Here is a 20,384-nt window from a genome sequence, read left to right as displayed (position 1 = left end):
GGCTTTCACTCTCTCTGAGGGGCTGAGAGGCGGGTTTTGAGGGAATTGTTAGCCCTATAAAATAACACTCTGCTGTTCCCTCAGGTCTGCCCTTTTAGACGTGCTGTGTGTACGGAAGAGCTGTTCCGGGACTAAGAACGGCCGGGAGAAAACAACTTGAGAAAGTCTCGAAAACCAAACCTTGGGCAGAACCCCGAAGTACTGTGTCTAGTAGGCTGAGGGAGCGGGGAGTGTAGGACAATGACCCAAGTTGTGCGGGTAGCGACGACCGGGGTAAAGCGGTGAAGTGCAGCACCTTTTGTTTGTAGTTTTATTACAGTGTTTTATTTTCCCTTTTGCTTTCGCCTTTTGTTTTCATTATTATTTGAGCACATGTGAGTGCGCCCGCAGCTGACTTAATTACCAGGATTGGTATTTCCGTGGTCCTGTCTATCACTGGTGAATGTGTAGCTTTTCTGTAAACCTCACAAGGCAGAAATGGGTGAAAATGTACCCCAGAAATGTACCAGGTGCACTTTGAAAAGGATTATTCCAGTTTTCTGACAGTCAAGGACAAGCTTGATATCAAAATAAAGGTAAGTGATTCAAGTTTGTCATAGAATTTTTTATCAGTAAAATTCAATTTGATATGCAGGAAACTGTAAAATATGGTTTAAGAAGCCAACAACATTCGAATAGATCTCTTACTGTGTATTATTCCTAAACCCAGTGCTGGCACATACAGAGGGTCCTCATAATCGTATTAGTAAGTGGAAGGTTAAAAATAGTTGATTGGATTTTAACCACATGCAATGAGAAACATGTGAGGAAGGCTAGGAGTGTATGGTACAAGCTGCAAGCTTGTATCACTGTGTGTGACAGACAGACAGATGGACACAAGAACTGACAGAAATGATCCCCATTTTTTTAATTAAGACCTTAAACAGGCTGCGGCAGTGCGGAGTGTGTGGGGTGTTTTTTATTTCGGTTTGGCACAGATGGGGTTAATTCCATCCCTGCCGAATCTACGTGTGGAATGTGGCTGGGGCTTGACTGAATAGTGGATCATCAATCAAGTCTCAGCCACACTGTATAAAAGCAAGGAGAAATCCTGTGTTTGGGGAAGGAGTGTAGGGTGAGTTTGTGAACTGTGCAAATTGTGGGTAACTGTTTAGTGAAGCTGCAGCTTCTGTCTCTGGGTGTGCTTTCCTGCCGCTGACCAGCATTGACCGCAATGCTACCCTGTTACACATGCTTTGAAAAGAATCTGGCTAATGAGAGTTGAATTCTTTATATTAATGTTACTATTTTAGTTTTGTTTTAATCTGGAGGCCTGCTGTGGAAACAACAGTACTTATTATGGGCCAGTAACAAACCCACCAATTAAATCCAAAAAGAGCTTTCTGTACCCTAATATGGTATCAGATATCACTTTATTCTAAATAAAATACATGTTTCCTGTCACATGTGTTAGTTTTTCCATCATTCTCTATGTGAAACCAACAGACAGAAAAAAAACAATTAATGGAATCTAAGAACTTTCAGACTGTACATCTAGCTTTAAAAAGTGACATGAAAGGCAAGCAGGCATTGAAAAGATCAATAAACCTGTACATCAGCGATTTTAAATGTGTACAATAAGTATGTTTGGATGCACAACATATTCTGAATACTTTAGTATTCCAAATAAGTATTCTGAATTTAAGCTGTTTACATATTACATGTTTACATGTAGACATCCAGAATACTATACACTGGAGCCAGGTTCACAAAGACAATCACAGTGCCTCAGATTACTGGCAGTGTGGAGAGAGGTTCACAATGACAATCACAGTGCATCAGATTACTGGCAGTGTGTAGACAGGTTCACAATGACAATCACAGTGCCTCAGATTACTGACAGTGTGGAACGAGATTCACAACGACAATCACAGGTTTCTAAATTCCTGACTATAGAGGCACAAAAATGCGCAATGAGATAAGTATTTGGAATATAGCGTTTACATGAACTAATATTCCACATATTTTATTTTGAAGACTCTTATTTGAAATACTTACCTTATTCTGAATATGCTGTCTACAAGACTGGAACACATATTCTGACTATCGAGTATTAGTAGCCTGCATGTTTGATAATAAAGCCTGTTTAACAGTTTATAATTGCTACGTGACATAGGTCAGTGGTACACGTTTGAATCAAATCAACACTTAATGCACGCTCGTCCGTGGACTAGTATTGAAACTACCTTCCTGTTTGACAGGTGTTCACCAATACTGTACTGTATTAAATACCTGTAAATCACCTTTTAAAAACATCTCCTATGAAATAAGGATGAGAGGAAATTGACTTTTCAAGTGCTGAATTGTTTAGCTGGTCAAAGTAGCTGATCAGATTAGTCAGAGTTAATAAAATAAAAGTTTCAGCCCAACCCAGTGCAGGAAAGAGACTTTGCCAGCCATATTCTCTCCACAACGTTCACCCTTACAGACAGAACTGTTCTTGAGGCACATTTTACATAAGAACATGAAATTTAAGAATGAGAGCAGGCCATTCGGCCCATCTGTGCTAACACAGACATCATGATGTCCCCCAATGATAACAAATAATTAAATGTTTTGACGTTAGATCAGTGAGTTGCATGATCCAAGCAGACATACTGCAAAAAACAATCAAACAGCTTTTATACTGGAACTAAAGACAGTACAAAAAACAATTAAACAGCTTTTATACTGGAACTAAAGACAGTACAAAAATTAACTGAACAGGTACAACTAACCTACTGAATTGTAAAATGAAGAATGAGTAAAAGAGAGCATATAAACTCATACCCTGCATTCACAAACTAGCGATCAAACGATTAGAAAATGACAAGAAACCCAGTCTCATAAAATTCCAAACCTAATGATACTAACAAAAGAGAAAACTGAACCGACACAATGAAAAAGATTTGGTAATTTCAGCAGCAAACCAGGGTATTTTCGTGAGCTCATTGTACACTTTTCTGAATATAAATGGTTCACATTAACATTGCTTACTCGATAGGGATGACCGCAGCTTCATACTTGATGTCTAGGGCTGTTCTCATTGCAAACACTCACTTAAATCTTCTGTTAAAAAAATGCACCCTAAAGCGTGAAAAGCTGAACGTGGCAGTTTTTAAGTCTGTCACATCTTTTAAATGACTCTGGGCAGACCTAATACAAATTAAATTACCGACTAAAACAGCCTAAACAGTAAACTGGGTGATGCTATGGAAAAATATCTGGAAGCTGCTTTAAATTAGATGTTTCTGTGAGCAGGGCAGTTTATTTTCATTAAGGAAGCTTAATTTACTGTGAGTGTATTGAAATTAGAGTCATATGGGTTTATACTTTAATAGAAAGATCCTCTGCACTCTGATTGGCTGAGCTAGAGGTAAATTTCAACCTTTTTAATAACATGTCAGTTGAACAATAGGTAAGTCAAAACTTCCCAGGAAATAATTCATCACCCTGCCATTACTGGATCAGACCTGTCACAATTGGTCTTCTAATGTGTTAAATACGAAAACTTCACATGACCTGTTCTCTCTTGCTTTCTATGTTCTTTAAGCCTGATATCTGCCATTAGGTGCTTTGTTGCTGCTACTATTTCACGTCTTATGATACTATCATTATGCACTTTCCACTGTATTTAGTGTACACTATCATGTATTATGTACTTTCCACTGTATTTAATGTATTATGAATATATATATATATATATATATATATATATATATATATATATATATATATATATATATATATAAATGCATTTCTCTGTATTTGAAGTATTATGGATTTTCTTGTTGTTACTGCATCTTGTAAAGTGCTTTGTGATGGTGGTCCACGATGAAAGGCGCTATATAAAATAAAGATTGATTGATTGATATACCGTTTAAAGTGTGGTTTGATATATTTTGAACGGAGATGCAGAGAAGCCTGAGGAGAATGCCATGCTGCTTTAGGAAGTGATAAAAACAAATACTGTATTGGAGGTGTCTAAATAACTAATTGCAGTTTAATGTTAATCAGAGAGCCAGTATCACCTGCAGTTGATGGTTCATCTGATTTCAAAAATAACATAAAAATCAAAACTGAGACACCTGTCAGAATTCCATTCAACTGAAGTCAGTTCAAAAGTGATGTCACAATCAGCAACTTAACGCCTTTCTCTTCATCAACCTTTTCAATGAAATGGCCAATGGACTAAATTAAAGGGTTGGTATGAATAGAGAAACAATATCGTTGAATGTTGTACATTACAGAAAAGCAGTACTGTATATAATACTGTTTTAGAATGGCGAGAATCTGTGTATGGGTCATTTCACATCCAGTCGTGCCCGAGGTAGTCCCTTATACACTGGCCACCCTATAAGCCAATATGTTAGGGTGGTGCAGAACAATGTGTCACAGTCTGCAGGGCTGTGGGATGGTGTCACAAGGACGGCCGAAGTGGGTGAAGATAGACCAGAAACAGGAACTAACTCTGCACACAGCTGTTGAAATGGTGAAGGCGCTGGTGTGCAGTTTAATAATGAACAGGCAGAAAATAAAAGGTTGGTAACAATACAAAAACAGGACGCGGCATATGAGGCCAAAATAAATAGACAAACAAAACGAATACTGACAAAACACAGAGTGGACGAACGCTAAACCAAAACAATTGAGACTTGATAATTACGCTTCTCTCTCTCTCTCCCCCCCCCCCCCCCCCCGTTCTCCACTCCTGAACACACAACCCCGCGTATGTGACAACATGCTCCTTTTATGCAGCTGTACCGAGACTCGAGATATAACTGCACGTGAATTTATCAAGTGCAATTCTTGTGCTCATATATTACTACATTTTACTTGCACGTGAAGTGCTGTGCAATCCTCGTGCCTAAATACACATATACGTTTTAAACACTCGTGTTACACAGACCCGTTTATATCCCGTGTACCAATGTCTATACACCAACATTTAAACACACCACACGCAACACATAACAGATAATATACACAGGGGCGGGCACTTTGTCACAGATGGATATTTGTTTATATGTGTTTGTTTTTTACATGTGGATACTGATATTGTACATATTATTAATGAATTCCTTTAAGCCTTTTTCACACTGGCATTCTTACCAGTTTATTTTATTTAGCCATATTTTAGTTGCTTTAGACACATAATGAGCCAGATTGCAGCAGGGATGAAGAAACATTTTCTCTAATCAACATTTGGGCCGACGGTTCAATCCAGAGAAACTTGGATGGAAGTATCCTTAACAAGCTGCTTCCAGGGCATTGATACGCACATTGTTTACTTGCATCTGTCACCCAGATCAACCCTGCTTTATCAAAAGCAGTGTGAAATCACGTAGCCAACCCGCATGACACCGGGTCCTGACCCAAGTAGGTTCCAACCCAGGTAGAGCATGCCAGTGTGAAAGGGGCTTAAACTGTGTCTCTTTGAATTTCATTTGAAATGAACAGTTTTTGGAACTATTTTAACATGTTTAAAGTTACAGAATCCCCTGCAGTGTTTTTAAGAAACACAACACTTTACTTGGGTATTCTTGCTGCTGTCCATATTGCAGCAAGTTTTTATATATTTTTTTTAATTCACACATCATAGGTAAATAAACAAGGGAATTCTTTTTTTACATTTTTAGTCAGGAACATTTGCCAGAAGAGATTTTCTCTTGTAAACATCCTACTGTACCAGTTCATGCTCCCTCTTCCAGCAACGCTGGTGCACTGATCGAAATTAGTGGCGTATTGTGGAACTGAATATGGAACTGAAATCAGTAGGACTCTGCTAGGAAGCTATTTTAAGAAGAACTAAACTGCAACAATTTGCACAACACATTATAATGCACAACAGGAAAGAGAGACGCTTGGCACCCTGACATGCAAGTGAGAACAGCAGGCCTGTAGCTCTCACTTCCAGCACCACTGCTGACTCAATCCACACCACCACAGGCTCAGCCGCTCCTTTTCTCAGCGCATTCAGAGCTACGGGGAGGAGAATCAACAGCTTACAGTTTCACAAAGGCCCGAACTAGATGGCCTCCAAACCCACAGAAACTAACCCAAGGAAACCCGGCACTTTCGTTTCTGAGTCACTCGTATAAAACCAACTGCACAGAGGGGGGTAAAACAAAACTAGGCAACTTGTAGTGCAGGGGTTGACACATATTGACACAGCTGCTTTGAAGCACAGCATCAGTTAAAATATAGCATTAGTAAAATGTCCAGGTCCCAGGTAAATGTTCTGTGAAATGCACTCCTCATCACCATATGAATAATCACACCTGAGTCTCTAGATTTTTGAATAGGAGCTCTTGCGGTTATAAGGAGAAACAATTTATTTAAGTTCAAACTTCTGATCTTTTCAATAATATACTTTATTCAAGGCAGTTTTGAAACTCAGGACTGGATGCAGAGCTTACTTGAGTTCAGACTGGATGCAGGGCTCCTTTGAGTTCAGACTGGATGCAGGGCTCCTTTGAGTTCAGACTGGGTGCAAGGCTCGTTTGAGTTCAGACTGGATGCAGGGCTCGCTTGAGTTCAGACTGGATGCAGGGCTCCTTTGAGTTCAGACTGGGTGCAGGGCTCCTTTGAGTTCAGACTGGGTGCAGGGCTCCTTTGAGTTTCAAGCCCTGGATGCAGGGTCCTTGAGCTTCAGATGGTGCAGGGCTCTTTGGTTCAGACTGGGTAGGGTCCTTTGAGGAGAGTTCAGACTGGATGCAGGGCTCCTTTGAGTTCAGACTGGGTGCAGGGCTCCTTTGAGTTCAGACTGGGTGCAGGGCTCCTTTGAGTTCAGACTGGGTGCAGGGCTCCTTTGAGTTCAGACTGGATGCAGGGTTTTTTTGAGTTCAGACTGGATGCAGGGATCGTGTGTGTTCAGACCTGATGCAGGGCTCGTGTGTGTTCAGACCTGATGCAGGGCTCGTCTGTGTTCAGACTGGATGCAGGGCTCGCTTGAGTTCAGACTGGATGCAGGGCTCCTTTGAGTTCAGACTGGATGCAGGGCTCCTTTGAGTTCAGACTGGATGCAGGGATCGTGTGTGTTCAGACCTGATGCAGGGCTTGTTTGAGTTCAGACTGGATGCAGGGCTTGTTTGAGTTCAGACTGGATGCAGGGCTCGTGTGTGTTCAGACTGGATGCAGGGCTCGCTTGAGTTCAGACTGGATGCAGGGCTCCTTTGAGTTCAGACTGGATGCAGGGCTCGCTTGAGTTCAGACTGGATGCAGGCCTTGTTTGAGTTCAGACTGGATGCAGGGCTCGCTTGAGTTCAGACTGGATACAGGGCTCCTTTGAGTTCAGACTGGGTGCAGGGCTCCTTTGAGTTCAGACTGGGTGCAGGGCTCGCTTGAGTTCAGACTGGATGCAGGGCTCCTTTGAGTTCAGACTGGGTGCAGGGCTCCTTTGAGTTCAGACTGGGTGCAGGGCTCCTTTGAGTTCAGACTGGGTGCAGGGCTCCTTTGAGTTCAGACTGGGTGCAGGGCTCCTTTGAGTTCAGACTGGGTGCAGGGCTCGTTTGAGTTTCAAGCCCTGTTATTTTATTCTTTTTTTTTAGGAGCTCATGCAAGGGACAATAGCACCGGCTGGTTTGTTCAAGTTTGGTGATGTGGGCTAGACTGGAATCCACTGGGGGCAATGCTGAGAACTACTATAATTTCACCTTACCTCCAGAGGTGAAAGGCATGAGATGCCAGTGAATTAGCCTAAATGAGTCACCTTCCCCCTGTATGCAGTGTTGTTGATGGCACAGAATGACCATGAGGCCAGGCAGAACATCTATTCCGGTCGCTGATGAGGGTGTGTGTAAACACAACCGAAAAAACAAACGCCAAAACAATACACCTGCAGGTTTTACATTTGACTGCAAGAGTTTCCAAGCAATGAAGATACTAACAGTGTGGCATTGTTTTCAGCACAGATAAAGCACCTAAAGCCTTCCTGGTGGATCTGTACTTTCCTTGTCAACAGATTGCTTCGACTCAGATTCATTCTGTTTATGGCCTCTTCACAACCATCTTTAGATAGAACCTTGAGCTCAATCTGTCAGTTTACATCCTCTCTGTAGTTTCCCACCTTCACTTGTTTTAATGAAGGGGTTACAGGCTGCTGGATAAGTATTTCTTGACTAAACTCGTTCTCAAGGAAATCGGGAGTCCAAAATCAAAACAACAATAGAAATTAGAAATTATTTCAGACATTTTGAAGTTGTTATAAAACACATATCGGTGGCAATACTGTTTAAATACTGAAGCACAGCTTCATCCTGAATTTCAGCAGCACACCACTGGATTGGAATGTAAGCAAAGACCCATTCGAAACTAGTCCCAGTAAGCATGTTATCCCACTCATGTTATCCCACTCAAGTGAGATAACACAAATATATCCCACACTAGACATACCCACTCTTGTGGTATAAATTAATTTATAACACATACTGCAGGCTCATTGAATTAGGGATGTTCCTTGCAATATAATTCCCTTGCAATTAAAAGTAATAATACAATATATTTATTATTATATATTCTGGACCCCTTACTCTTTTGTGTTTACATGTTACCACTTGGGCAGATTATTAGATCCTTTGGCCTCAGGTATCATTTTTATGCTGATGTGTAAGAAACCTGGTACCAGCACTGCTACCCTTTGCTAGTCAGCTGCCTTTGTTATATAAAAAAAATGCATGCAAAAGAGTTTTCTTAAACTAAACTGTGACAAAACAGAAATGATTTGAATTGGTCCTCAGTCTCTTGTTCAGAGTTGGTAATGTTAATTTGGAATATTGACACTAAATGTATCTGCTTCTACTGTAGTACGTAACCTGCGCTTTATTTTTTATTCTTTTGTGACCGTCGAAGCCCATATTAAAAATGCCACTAGGGTGTCCTTTTTCCATCTCCACAATGTTGTACGGATAAGGCCTCTTTTATCTTTCTCTGATGCTGAAAAACTGATTCACGCTTTTATTACTTCTAGGCTTGATTATTGTAATGTGCTTTTATCTGAAGTCTGTACGAGAGTTATAAACAAGTTGCCATATATGCAGAATTGTGCCACCCGTGTTTTAACCCATACAGCATCTCGGGAACATATTACAGCTGTGCTTTTTAAACTACATTGGCTTCCATTATTCCGATTCCAATACAAGTTGCTCCTCCGGGAGACCTGCGAGACCTGCTTCATGCCTACTCTCCTGTCCGCACTCTCCAGTCTTCCAACTCCGGTTACCTTCGACCACCTATTACCAAACTACAGTCCATGGGACACAGAGCCTTCTGTAGAGCAGCTCCTTACCTCTGGAATGTAATACCCAGCTCCATGAGAGGATCAGACTGTGGAGCTTTTAAGGATCTGTGTTAATGCTGTCTCTTACTTTGTTGAATGTATTTGTATTGTTTTTTATTCTGTATTTTATTTTGCCCTGTTGTTTGTTATCATGTCTTCCATCACCTATGTTAAACACTTTGGGATTGGCTAAAAGTTATTATTATTATTATTATTATTATTATTATTATTATTATTATTATTACTACATTTTCCTGACTACTCGTGTCATTTGCAGTCATTCTGAATGGCTTGGGTTCTATTGCTCCAATACTGAGATATTAGAAGATTTTTTTTCTAAATCTGTCTTTTCTAAACTCTGCTTTGAGCAGATTGGAGCTTGTCTGGAGAATCCTAAGTGCCGGGACTGAACAACCTTCCTCATTCCATTCAAATGATGTGACAATGTGACCTTTTAAATCCAGCCCACCTACCTTCTGCCAATTTAAATGCAAAGTATGTGCAATTGGCAGAGTTGAAAGATCACATTGTCACATGGTGTGAATGAGTAAAGTCTCGACATTTAGGATTCCAAACAAGCTCAAAGCAGCTCAGACAGGTAAAAGCAAATTTAGAGGAAACGTACAACTAAATATTGGAGCAATCCAGAATCATTCAGATAGATTGAAAACATTATAAAATAGTAAGAAAATTAGAAAAACAAGTTGACATTTGAAGCTTCATTACTTACTGTACTATCTTACTGTACACTTTATTTGACCTTAAGTGAACAGAACCTCAACTTATTGAAGGTGGCTCTTACAGCTGGAGAGGGGATGAGAGCCCTGGCCGTTTATTTTTTATTCTCTTTTCCAGCCCTTTTGATCTCTCTGCATAGAATGCAAGGCTCTCCATGTGGTCTTGAAGCCTCTGCCGAGTCTAACCTCTCTCAATTAGATGTCTCAGTAAGCCAGGGAGACCTTAGTTCATCCTCTATCCTGCCTTCCTCGCTTCCCGATCTTGGAGGTTGATCGGTTCGGTCTCAACTCAGTGAGGTCGGTTCTCCGAGTAGTCAAGGGGAAACCCCTATTCTGTTGCTAAAGTCACAAGCACTTAAGTCTTTCTTCTAGTAATCAATTTACGAAGACCAGGCTCCTGCCTTGTGAAGTGGACTGCTAGAAGAGGCAGCACAGCTCTGTGATGTGGAGTTCACTGCTAGAAGAGGCAGCACAGCTCTGTGATGTGGAGTTCACTGCTAGAAGAGGCAGCACAGCTCTGTGATGTGGAGTTCACCGCTAGAAGAAGCAGCACAGCCCTGTGATGTGATCACTGCTAGAAGAAGCAGCACAGCTCTGTGATGTGGAGTTCACTGCTAGAAGAGGCAGCACAACTCTGTGATGTGATCACTGCTAGAAGAGGCAGCACAGCTCTGTGAAGTGGAGTTCACTGCTAGAAGAGGCAGTACAGCTCTGTGATGTGATCACTGCTAGAAGAGGCAGCACAGATCTGTGATGTGGAGTTCACTGCTAGAAGAGGCAGCACAGCTCTGTGATGTGGAGTTCACCGCTAGAAGAAGCAGCACAGCCCTGTGATGTGATCACTGCTAGAAGAGGCAGCACAGCTCTGTGATGTGGAGTTCACTGCTAGAAGAAGCAGCACGGCCCTGTGATGTGATCACTGCTAGAAGAGGCAGCACAGCTCTGTGATGTGAAGTTCACTGCTAGAGAGGCAGCACAGCTCTGTGATGTGATCACTGCTAGAAGAGGCAGCACAGCTCTGTGATGTGATCACTGCTAGTAGAGGAAGCACAGCCCTGTGATGTGATCACTGCTAGAAGAGGCAGCACAGCTCTGTGATGTGGAGTTCACTGCTAGAAGAGGCAGAACAATGAAGCAGCTTCTTTGAAATCAGTAAACAGGATGTACAAACAAACCACAACATATTTAAAGATAAGCTGAATACAGTATCATATACATTTAACCAAACAATACAATTAAAAGGAACATATACATACATTTTCATAAGAAATGTGCTTCATAATTGTATGCAATTATCAATTATACAATTAAATGTGCCTGTAATACACTATACATGCTACTGATAATTGCATACACTGGTTAACTGCATAACACTTTTAGGCACACAGGATATGTACTTCAGAAGAGCATACTGTAATATGATGCAACATGATGTGTTTTGTACTCTTTGAATTTGGATTTCAGTGCTACTTGCACGAATGGTCTCTTAATAAATCCAGTAGATAATAAACATTTCATCAGCCTAAATGTGTGTGTTTACAATTAGAAAAACAGGAACTTGCACCCTCACACTAAAAAAAAGAAGTCCTCTCTCTTTGCTTAACACTTGTTTCTAGAGGTATCAGGTGCAATTCTAAAGGATTTCTTCATTCATCTGGAGGTTTTACAAGTCGATGCTATAGAAGCACTTTGGTTAACAATGTTCTTCAATTTATGCATTTATGTATTTATTTATTTGTAGGGATGTTTGAAATGTATATTATATACCTCTATTTTAAATTATAATGATGTTCTAATGGTTTTCTTTAGCAAAATACAGTTAGCAAATGTTTAATATTACTTACAATAAATGTTAATAGTAAAACATGTAACGCTAATGTTAATATTGTAAAGTTGTTTCTGATAAATTTTGAAATGCAGCGATATCATGTGAATGTCACTAGTCTAACAGTGAATGAAGATGTTGTTGGAAGAGATTCATGTTGTAACTAAGGTTCTTCTGTATTCAATTATATTAAAAAGTTAAATATCGTTTCCCTCCATTGAGGCATTTGGTAACCGTGGCAATAGAAGTGTCGATGTAGCAGATACCGGTAATTCTGTTTCTGTCCTCCCTCATTTCAGCAGCTACTGCTATTCTCTCAATCATGTTGATTAAATTGTTAGCTTGTGCTTACAAATCGTGTAAGCCTAGTGTTGGATGTAAAGATGCATGCAAAATGCAATTCAAGTAGGTGAATAGAAAACTGTAGGAGGAGTTGTATATTGCTTCATAATGCTAACATTCTGAGAATTAAATACGGTTACATTTTGAACACTGTCTTGGCCTGTTTGATGTTTATAAACAAGTGTTACATTAAAGTTTTAGAGGAGAGGGGGAGGAGCCCATCTGTCTCTTCGTCCGCCACTGTTTGGTAGGCCTGACACAACAAAAAAAAATACTTTATGACAACAGTGAAACACTCAGGTCGCAAATTATTGCACGTGTACCAAATTATGACAGGGTACCATGACATTACACTGGTGTAGTGCCAGCAATGTGTACACTGTCAGAATGTAATATGTGTTTTAATGTGTGTAACAATGTGCTGAGAATGCAAAAATAGTTCTGACACTAGAAATATTTTATTTTACAAAAAATAGATTTTGTATAATAGACCTTGGGTTAAGATATATGAAGATTATGATACACAGCAACAGGTTCTTATAAAAGAATGAAAGAGGCATACATTCGGAGCAAAACCATTGAAATGAGACATTTTTGGCAGACAAGATTCTGATAGAAAAAATAAACTAGGCATACGCAAATGAATTTGCACGCACACTGACTACAAATGAGACATTATTTGCCTTAACAGTGGGTATTCCCGTTTTGGATGTACAAAAACGTAATCTGTTGGAAAAAGCTGATAAGCAAATAAATTATCTGCAGAGTTTAAACATCCTTATATTTTCTTAACAGTTTGACAGTTTTTTTTTTTTATCCTGACAGTTGTTTCAATTGTCTGATTTTGCACCTTCCTCCATAGGAAGCTATAGTCATAAGATTTGTATAAAAATTAGAAATTACATTTTTTTGCAAACTTAAAGTGAAAACAGGCAACCAGTTTCTAATAGTAACAGTTTTAATAGTACAAGAAAAAACAATTCACGACAAACAAGACAAAATGAGAAGTCACTGCAAAGTTAAACAAGTTAAACAGGACCTACTGACTGTATCCCTTTAAACTAAAACAAGACCTACTGACTGTATCCCTTTAAACTAAAACAAGACCTACTGACTGTATCCCTTTAAACGAAAACAAGACCTACTGACTGTATCCCTTTAAACTAAAACAAGACCTACTGACTGTATCCCTTTAAACTAAAACAAGACCTACTGACTGTATCCCTTTAAACTAAAACAAGACCTACTGACTGTATCCCTTTAAACTAAAACAGGACCTACTAACTGTATCCCTTTAAACTAAAACAAGACCTACTAACTGTATCCCTTTAAACTAAAACAAGACCTACTAACTGTATCCCTTTAAACTAAAACAAGACCTACTGACTGTATCCCTTTAAACTAAAACAAGACCTACTGACTGTATCCCTTTAAACTAAAACAAGACCTACTGACTGTATCCCTTTAAACTAAAACAAGACCTACTGACTGTATCCCTTTAAACGAAAACAAGACCTACTGACTGTAACCCTTTAAACTAAAACAAGACCTACTGACTGTATCCCTTTAAACTAAAACAAGACCTACTAACTGTATCCCTTTAAACGAAAACAAGACCTACTGACTGTAACCCTTTAAACTAAAACAAGACCTACTGACTGTATCCCTTTAAACTAAAACAAGACCTACTAACTGTATCCCTTTAAACTAAAACAAGACCTACTGACTGTATCCCTTTAAACTAAAACAAGACCTACTGACTGTATCCCTTTAAACTAAAACAAGACCTACTGACTGTATCCCTTTAAACTAAAACAAGACCTACTGACTGTATCCCTTTAAACTAAAACAGGACCTACTAACTGTATCCCTTTAAACTAAAACAAGACCTACTGACTGTATCCCTTTAAACTAAAACAAGACCTACTGACTGTATCCCTTTAAACTAAAACAAGACCTACTGACTGTATCCCTTTAAACTAAAACAAGACCTACTGACTGTATCCCTTTAAACTAAAACAAGACCTACTGACTGTATCCCTTTAAACTAAAACAAGACCTACTGACTGTATCCCTTTAAACGAAAACAAGACCTACTGACTGTAACCCTTTAAACTAAAACAAGACCTACTGACTGTATCCCTTTAAACTAAAACAAGACCTACTAACTGTATCCCTTTAAACTAAAACAAGACCTACTGACTGTAACCCTTTAAACTAAAACAAGACCTACTGACTGTATCCCTTTAAACTAAAACAAGACCTACTGACTGTATCCCTTTAAACTAAAACAAGACCTACTGACTGTATCCCTTTAAACTAAAACAAGACCTACTGACTGTATCCCTTTAAACTAAAACAAGACCTACTGACTGTATCCCTTTAAACGAAAACAAGACCTACTGACTGTAACCCTTTAAACTAAAACAAGACCTACTGACTGTATCCGTTTAAACTAAAACAGGACCTGAGGTTATATATATATATAACAGGACCTCAGGTTATATATTTTATACTTCAGTACAGACAGTGCTATATAACATTACCTCAAATACTGAAGATCTATCCATGCCAAATTACCTACATCCCTATTCAGCTGTAAATCGGCGGAGAGATGGATGCCCCTGTTTGTAGTACTTGCAGTAAAAGTCAGTTATCATTTGATACAAATTGTAGTACTGCGGTCTGTTGCACAGAATATTATCAATTGAGGAACGATGTGGATAAACCAATTGTACATCCAGTCTCGACTAAACAAAAACAGCAGTCTTCAAATTCAAATATAAATATCCAGTTATCTCCTTGACCCTGTTTAGCTGTACGAAGTGATGTTTGAGCCCTATATAGGGTTATGAGCATGTTCTTTTTACATTCATCAGGAAACCAGCCAACAAAACTGCCAATCAGATGGTATAAAATACAACTATTTTGAATTGTTTGCAACAAAAAACGGTCTGCAAAAGCAACACGGCTATAAAACATGCCCAGAATAAAACGAAAGAAGAAACAGCAATAGAACACTTACCTCCTCATATACTGACGTCTTTCGAATGCTGGTTTGTTGCTTGTGAAAGTGACAGTAGCAGAACAGAAGAAAGCATACGAGCAGTTCTTTCAGTTCTATGTTCGCCGCAGTAGTTGAGGGTTAACTATTGACACCAGGTCCAAATAAGCCGGCTTTCCCAGGCTTTGGTTAGCATTTATCGGTGTTAAGCTCCGTTTGTAAAAGTAAGTACACTGCTCAAGGATGCATTGGATATACGCCGATGACAGACTCTCAAACTCTCAGAGCTGAGGAAGTTTGTAACACAATTCTGACTCGTATCCTGAATACGACTGTCAGTACGGGAGATAATTCATTTCCAGACAATGTTATCAGCTTTGCCAATTGCACAAAAACCGAGTCTTAAATGTTTAAATTAATTCTGCAAATTGCCAGCCGGGTCCCAGGCTCTCTCAGTCGACCCTCCCCCGGCACTGCAAATCTTTCAGGGCGGTAGCATTGATCTTTCATGAGGTATAGTAATCTGCAGTAGCATGTGAGGCTCCGAGCTCTCCAGAAAGGTTAGCTCATCATCAGGCGCGCAGCACGCAGCCTCCTGAAAGGGAGGCTGCATAGAGTTCAGTCTATTTACAATTCTTCATAAACTTGCGTCTGTGATCTGCCAGCTTACTCAGCAAAGATTTTTAAAATCTTTCTGCAATGTCGCTAATTGTTTCTGCTTCTTGTGAGATTGGTAGAAGTCCTGGTTAATTTAGTTAATGTCGTTTTTAATGTTTCGGTTTTATTTGGTGATGTTCGTTTCTCCTTTGTTCCAGTGTACTGTTCTAAAGTGGTACATCGCCACAATGTGGTACGCGTACTAATACTTGACCCGTGTACTAATGAGTGGTACGCTGGCTCCATGTTACACTTCAGTACAGGTTATGCAGAAGAATGCTTTTACACTTAATCTTTCATTTTTTTTAGTTGCTTGAAAAACAGAAGTGACATTTACTATAACACTGATACCAGGGCTAAAGTGATACCACAGTTTAATACTCTGTGACAAGATTTCTGATAACGCCTGCAGTATCAGGAACTAAAACGTAAATTAATAAATACAGTTTAAACGCAAACCATTATTTATTACAATTATTTATATGGAATTATGTAAATACTCTATATACCCACCTATTCCCAATAATTCGCCTATATAATGGACGATCCTTGAACCCTATTTGTTCATTTTTATTTGTAGCTCCTGTTAGAGTGGGTGTTATCTGGAAACACACTGTCATAACACTGGATCTTTATGTATGGGGATGTTGAAACAGAAAACAATTCAATTTATATTAAGCCTATTAATAGCATCACCAATTTATGAACTATTTAGAGTGAGTTAGACATATCATGAATATAAAATACAAATAAATATGTCAAAAATGTAATCCTACCATAACCATAATTTATAAAAATGATATCATTTAGCATAGAGGCTAACAGTAAAGTGACAGCTGCTTTCAGAAACTGGTAGCCGACTAACCGCGCCACGTCATTGTGCAGTGATTGTGAAGTGTGCAGTTTCAGATGGGCCAAAGTGCTGTTGCAGCTGCAAGCCATTAACATAAAAAGCATGGTTTTGCACATAGTAGAGGGTCCAGTAACATGGTGCTGAGATCAGGGAAGTCGACTGCATAGTAGGAGGGGTAGAGCAAGAGATCTAGAAGTGCAGTCTTAACATGGGGGTCTTGGGGAGGGGCAGTCCTGAAGTTCTCCGGTAGCTGGTTCCACCACAGAGGGGCTAGAGAGTAAGGAAGAGGGTGTGAGGTGTAAGGAGACACAAGGGATTGGAGGTAGGAGGGGCAAGTTTCATGGTCTCAACCCAGCCTAGAGGACATGTCCTCATCACAAAGGCAGTATAGTCTTGAGAATGACCTGAGATGTAAAGTTAAGGGTGTTCAGATCAGAACTGAGGTGTCCTCTCTCACTTGCATGAGCTGTGATTTAGCTCCTGTTGAACAATGCTATGTCTGCCAGTTACCTTGATTATTGTAAAGGTTATGAGTCTGCAAATGTACTTTACAATATGCTATGAAGTAGCCAAACTAATCTGGAACTAAAAATAAACCCAATTAAGTTTAAAGGTTATCAGTCATGTATGTTGCCAGGTGAAGTAGGTGGTAGTATGTTTATTAATAAAGACACAAACAAAACATGAACAAATAAACAAGGCACAGGGGCCAAAATAAAAGGTTTAAACAAAACAATACTTATGTCAGGCTGGGCATTCACCTTCACTGACCAGAACAGAATGCACACTGCACACTGCACACTGCACACAGCTAGACTCACCTAACTCTACTCAGAACACCTTCCCAAGCAAAGGATTTTCTCTCTTTTATATAGCATGTGGCTGGAACCTAATTAACCATCAATCATCCAATTAAGGCACCTGTCACATGTATTAAGTAGGGAGGACTTTAACCCCATCCCTGCCATGCCTATATTTACACACTATTGACACGAAGGGCTTTCATCCTGTCACAGGCACTTTATTATATAATATGTCCCAAAAGTCAGGCATCCCTTTAAAAGTTTTCCACAGTAATGTTACAGCTTTCCAATGATTATATTATGCATTTATCCTAGTTTATTATGGTTTGCTATTTTTTTTAATGTGCTTTATACCTCTCTTGGCTTTACAATGCTTTCACTGTGCTTTATTACACTTTGCTGTGCTTTTGCTGTGGAAACGTTTGTAAAGGATATTATAGAAATATGATATTCTGTCATTAGGATGTTATCTGTTACACTGGACAGCCACACCTCATTGGCTATCTGCAACACACATACAAATAATCAAATATAGTCTCACTGTCTTTAGACACATTCAGGATGCAAAAGGCCCATGTAAGCGACTAACAAACATATTGTAATGGTCTTTAGCAGGGGAATTATTGCTATGAACTGTGCTAAGCTCAAACTTTTAAAACTATGTTTCCATGTGTGGTGGGGTGAGGAGTCCCCTGTCACATTGTTCGTAGATTTTAGTGTAGCTTTGCAGGAATAAGGGCCCTCCCCCTGCATGTCAATTGGTTTCTGACTCCATCCATTCCACCATGTAAGAATATGGCTGGAATGCAGGGCCCATCAATCAATGAGCTGTTGTTTGGTATAAAGGCTGTACAAAGCCTAGCTATTAGCAGTAGGCTGTAGGAACAGATAGAATACAAATCTGTGCTGCGTTAATAGAAATGTCTGGGAAGATGTGTTTTGCACCAGGGAAAGCTGTGTCCTCCCCAGTCTTGAAGCCTGAAGGCCATCTGTGTTTTGTTTAATTATTGTATTTAATTGTCAACAATAAAAGTGTGCAAAAGCACTGAAATCTAAAACAGTGACTTTGCCAGCTTGACCATCGACCAACAAAACATACAAATAGGGTCTGTTCTAAAAGTAGAATTTACTTGGCATCTAATCACATTGGATTCCTGTGAAATACAAGTTTAGTGCGTTTCGTGACATGCAAACAGGCACCTTGAAAACAGGAAACTAAAGTTACATTTTAATGACATAGAATGCAATTGCTACCTACTGTATAAAGGAATATGTCTTTATTGTTGGAACTATTAAGGAGTTTTTCCATAATTGGCATCTGGAACATGGTGTTATAAGCTACATACAGGAAAGTCTATATCAGTCCGGGTAATAAAGTGTAATGACTTGTAACTTGTCATGCCCCCCCTATGGCTTCATATTGTAATGTAGTTCCAGAAAGCAATATATGTCATTTTCTGTAACAAAACCATCTAAATCTGAGGACCCATTTTGATAAAATCCCATGCAACAGGATGATTCTTATTGTACAGTATATTAAAAAGTGGAAAATCTTATTTATATATATCAAGAATATTAATTCTCAAGAACATTAATTCTCTTCTTGTTCAACCACTCCAGTGTGGATTTGGCTTTGTGCTTCAGGTCATTATCCTGCTGAAATGTGAATTTCCTCCCCAGTTTCAGAGTCTTGGCTGACTCAAACAGGTTTTCCTCAAGGATTCGCCTGTACTTTGCACCATCCATTCTCCCCTCTATTCTGACAAGCTCCCAAGACCCTGCTGAAGAGAAGCATCCCCATAACATGATGCTGCCAACACCATGCTTGACAGTTGGGATGGTGTTGACTGGGTGATGTGCAGTGTTGGACTTGCGCCAGACGTAATGCTTGCAATTTAGACCGAAAATTTTTATCCCGTCTGACCACAAAACCTTTTTCCACATGTCTGCAATATCATCAACATGTTTTGGTTTTTTTTCGCAAACTCCATACTTGCTTTAAGATGAGTCTTTTTGAGTAATGGCTTCTTTCTTGCCACCTGTCCATACAGGCCAGCTTTGTGTAGGGACCGGCTTATTGTTGATGTATGAACACTGACTCCCATCTCAGACACAGAATTTTGCAGATCTCTCAAGGTCATTGTTGGCTTCAGAGTGACATCCCAAACCAGTTTCCTGCTTGCCCGGCTGCTCAGTTTGTGAGGGCGACCTGATCTGGGTAGTGTCTGGGTGGTATGTTGTATCTTCCACTTCTTATGATGGACTTGACTGTGCTGAGAGGGATAATCAGTGCCTTTGAAATTTTCTTATACCCTTCTTCTGCTCTGTGCCTCACTACCACTTTATCCCTGACTTGTTTCGAAAGCTCCTTGGTCTTCATGGTTGCTTTTTTGGTTCACTATGTGAGTTGCAGATTGAAAGTCCGAAGGAAATTATTTACATGTTAAACCACTCAGACTGAAACCAATTCACTCATTTAGTGACCTTTCAAACATCATTTGCACCTGAGCTGATTTAGGGCTGCAGTAGCAAGCGGGTTGAATACTTATGCAACTGAGATTAATACATTTTTCTCTCTAAATCTTATTTATTTATATTCTATATACATTTTGTTTTACTTTATAGATTCTACATGTAAAGTCTAATTTGAAAGCATTGTGGAGTGCGCTCAGGTGCCAACAAAATGTAAAAACTTTGCAGGGGGTGAATACTTCTGCAAACATATATATATATATATATATATATACACACACACACACACACACACACACACACAGTGGCTTGCAAAAGTATTGACCCTCCTTGGCATTTTTCTTATTTTGTTCTCTTACAACCTGGAATTAAAATTGATTTTTATTTGGATTTCAT

At 39.5% G+C, this 20,384-nt stretch overlaps 1 protein-coding gene across 1 annotated transcript in view; it reads right to left on the bottom strand.

Annotated features, from left to right (window-relative positions):
• The window catches only part of LOC121294961 (proline-rich protein 5-like), a 44,782-nt gene extending 28,783 nt beyond the window's left edge, over positions 1-15,999 (bottom strand). Inside the window, exon 1 of the mRNA XM_041219217.1 lies at positions 15,225-15,999. The gene's annotated coding sequence lies outside the window, so the exon portion shown is untranslated. The remainder of the gene's footprint in view (positions 1-15,224) is intronic.
• Between the last annotated feature and the right edge of the window lie 4,385 nt (positions 16,000-20,384).

The sequence above is a fragment of the Polyodon spathula genome, chromosome 19 (genome assembly GCF_017654505.1).
Source record: "Polyodon spathula isolate WHYD16114869_AA chromosome 19, ASM1765450v1, whole genome shotgun sequence".
Taxonomy (NCBI): Eukaryota; Metazoa; Chordata; class Actinopteri; order Acipenseriformes; family Polyodontidae; genus Polyodon; species Polyodon spathula.
The sequence above is the reverse complement of the archived record's forward strand: the minus strand, read 5'-3'. Positions and strand labels throughout refer to the sequence as shown.